Source organism: Solanum dulcamara, chromosome 2 (genome assembly GCF_947179165.1).
Source record: "Solanum dulcamara chromosome 2, daSolDulc1.2, whole genome shotgun sequence".
In the NCBI taxonomy this organism is placed as follows: domain Eukaryota; kingdom Viridiplantae; phylum Streptophyta; class Magnoliopsida; order Solanales; family Solanaceae; genus Solanum; species Solanum dulcamara.
In genome coordinates, this window is record NC_077238.1 from 48,771,619 (window position 1) to 48,775,567 (window position 3,949).

General features: G+C 39.7%; 1 pseudogene; it reads right to left on the minus strand.

The window, feature by feature from the left end:
* Positions 1-3,041: 3,041 nt before the first annotated feature.
* LOC129881340 (5S ribosomal RNA) lies at positions 3,042-3,161 on the minus strand (annotated as a pseudogene).
* Between the last annotated feature and the right edge of the window lie 788 nt (positions 3,162-3,949).

Sequence of the window (3,949 nt, forward strand, 5' to 3'; positions counted from 1 at the left end):
TGATATTTCCCATAATGGCATTTAGAAGTCACTCGAGATGACTACACTACTACTCGAGTCCTCCGACAAAATTTTAATCTTCTTATACGGTCAAGTCTCTAATAATGATTTAAATTGCATATAGTTACTCACTACTCTACTCATGTATATTGTAACACTCTTTTCCCTGAGTCCCGGGCCAAGATACATTCTCGTGCACAGTTCACTGCATTATTCCCTGAGTCCCTCAATAGAGGGACAGGATACGTGTATAAATATATGATGATGTGTTGTAATAAGGTAGTGATGGCGCCGGGCCTATGGTGGTCCAATATATGTGATTCACCGGACCCTTGAAAGGGCTGGCTATATTGTATGAATTGAGCATGCATGCTTTTGTGGTTCACAGAGTACAGGTACATGACTTTGATTTAATAATTTGTTCCCCTACTTCTCTATTTTGGATATACCTCCAGTTGTACTATATTACGTTTTACATACTCAGTACATATGTCGTACTGACCCCCTTTCTTGGGGGGCTGCATTCATGCCCACAGTTACAAATACAGGTTTTGGGAGTCCGTCAGCTTAGGATTCCACGCAGCTCAGTTAAAAGAGGCTCCATTGTATCGGGGCCTAGTTGTTGATACTGTCTACTGATGTATAACATTGTTTTGTCCATTCGAGGGTACGGCGGGGGCCCTGTCCCGCCATATGTTGTCATTTATATTTTTAGAGGTTTGCAGACATGTATATGTGGGTTGTGTATGTCAGTTTGATTCAGCTGGGTCAATATGATACATTATACATGTTAATATATTATGGTAGCCTTGTCGGCTTGCGTGCCCTATCATGTTTTGGTACAAATGAAAAGGGCTACAGGTTTGTGAAAATGTTATCGCCCAGTGGGGCTCTGTTGCATGATATTGTCTTATTTACAATTCAATGTGACCACAGCTAATAGATATGTGTACGGGGGGTCCAAGTCGGACCCCAGTCGCGGCCTATGGGGTTGGGTCATGATAGAAGTGGTATCAGAGCAGTTCGTCCTTAGAGAGTCTGCAAACCATGTCTAGTAGAGTCTTGTTTATCAGTGTGTTGCGCGCCAAATCTATAAATAGGAAGCTACAGGGCATTTAGGATGTTACCTTCCTTTCACATTTGAGATCTTGCTATAGATCCGAGTCATAGAAAAACTCATTATACTAACCTTGGATCTTAATAGAGGGAGGATACTAACAAAAGGAGGTAATTGACGACATGGGACATTACGAAGCACGCAGGTAAGTAAAGTAAAGGCACGAACGATATCCGTTTGGTAAGGTATTGAGCTAATATTGAAATGTAAAGTGAAACCTGAAAGGAAAACAGACAGGAAGTGCAACGGATGTAGTTTGAAGTTGGACATATGAGGTAAGTCGAGTATTTTTATATTATTGTGACGTTGAAAGCCCTGTGCGTCTGTGACATAAATACATATATGTGTTGGCCCTGTGAGGCATTATTTGTATTTTCTGCGTGCAGGTTTTGGGATAGTAAGAAGTGTAGAGGAAACTCTGCCGAAATTTTCCCAGAACGGGGAAAAGGAAATGAAACATAGATTTTTGAGATGTCTAAGAAGTTGATACCAAGTACCCCTACTGTGTTCAACTAAAGTTGTAAGAGGTATCCTTTAGGTTGACGATAAGGGGCATCCTTTTCACTTGAAGAATTTTATTTCGGAGGAACAAAAGCTTATATAAGTAGAAAGTTCAGACCACGGTATTTCCAGTCGTATTTGTACTGTGGAAATATAACCAGAAGGCTCAGGATGAAGGATAAGATGTCATGCAAATGAGTTTCACTCTTTTTGGAAGAAACACCAAGCCCTCAACTCCTAATTGTAAATTAGACGAGTTGTTCGTAACTCGAAGATAAACTCGGAATAAGACCAGGAGGGTCAAGTATTAAAATGAGTACTGTGATGTTTCAGAGATTCTGGGGTCTTTCAACAATGATTGGGAAATGATTTATGACAACCGTTTATAGTTCTCCACTTACTAATTGGGGAAAGAGCTTTGAACAGAAGCACCACAAAGAAATGTCAGGAACTGAATGCGAATACGAATTAAAAGGGAGATATGTAAGTATGAATTGAACAGTGTGATACGAGTATGCAGGGATAAAGTAGAACAACTAGTCAGAAGCACATAGTACGCGTTGACTAAGTTAAAGTCCTGCGTTGAGAACGCAGTAAGAGCATGGGGCTTACGATATAAAAAAATGACGCGTGTACACAATGTCGCCCCAAAAAAAGTGGAACCCTTAAGGGACGAGAAAAGTAAACTTAAGGAATAAATGGCGCAACTTCTATTCTCCCCAAGAAGCACATGATATAGGTTGGGATAAAGCTACTACTCCAAGAAAACCTTATCGTCTGAATATTAGCACTGCCTAATTGGAATTGGAACGACTACAAGTACAAATAAAGGAAAGTATGAGTACCCTCTAAAGGGGGGAAGTTAATGAGAAAATGGAAAAAGTAAGATGAAGGCAATCGATATGGGAATATATTTAAGATGGATGTCTAAACATCAACAAGATATCTTTCCGAACCAAGTTAGAAAGGTCCGGAAGCTACCAATAATTGGATGGAAGCCAGAATGCTATATAAGGCAGCGTTAAGAAGATTTTGACGAGACCCTGACTGACATAACACTAGAAGGCAACTGCGGATAAAAACAAAAGAGTGTAACCATGAAAGGATATCAACCAACTTAAGAGACATTACGAAGGATAATGACAACATACTAGACCAAAAGCCAAAATGTTGGTTATAGAGTTAGTCGCAAATGATGTTGCGATAGATAAATCACCAAAGAAAAAGGAATAGAAAGCCTCCTATGGTAGAAAATAAGGAGAACATAAAGTTAATAGAGGATAGTAGAGTTAAAGGTATACGTCAGTACTGGATGCAAGATAACAGACGAAAGGATAGCGAGAAACATAAAGACTTGCGAGATAACGTTGAGATAAATCTTGGGCTAAATCGAGTGCCTGCACATCGTGGAAAGGATTACAACGAAATGCGACACGAAGACTTTCTAGGGAGGTCACCCATCCTAGTATTACTCTTACCCCAGCACGCTTAACTTCAAAATTCTGATGGAACTTAATGTGTTAGTGCTAGTATGATCACATGAGATGGAAGAATCTGAACTAGCGATGGAGAAACGATATGAGATTATGTACCTGGAGTATTATAAAATACGTTAAGGTAATTCTAACAAGGACTATCGTCCACCAATTATTGGGTTTGCCTATGAGAAAGGCTATCATTCCAGTATCTAGATGACCCCCTACAAAATGTTGTAAGGAAGAGCCTATAAGTCCCCATGATGGGGAAAAGATTAAGCTGCTAGGCCAAACAGGATTAAACAAACTATTGAATAACAACCCAAAGTCGGCAAAAATGATATATAGATAATCGACATCGATATTAAGAGTTCAAATGGATGATTGGATGTTCATAACGGAGTCACCCTGAAAAGGGGACTTAACCCAAAATATATTAGATTATATCTGGTTGTGCGTAAGGTGGGCAACGCAGCTGGTAAGTTGAGCTTACCACCTGATTTGGAAACCATACGCCAGTCTATCAGATATAGATGTTTCGCAAAGGTACAACTGATCCACCCATAGTATGTCCCATAAATGAAATCCATGAGACAAAAGAGCTATCCTACGAGGAGAAACTTATTGCCATCTTCGATTGGCAAATTGGAAGGTTACTAACTGAGGACGTGCATTCTGTCAAGGTACTATGGAAAAACCAAAACCAGAAAAGGAGATGACCTGAGAAATGAAAAAGAGGACATAAAACACCAATATTCGTACCCATTCCTAATGTCAACAAGTAACCCCAACTCCTGGAAATCATATACTGAGTACTTTGATGGAAATATGTATTAGGGAAATAGAAACGAATCCC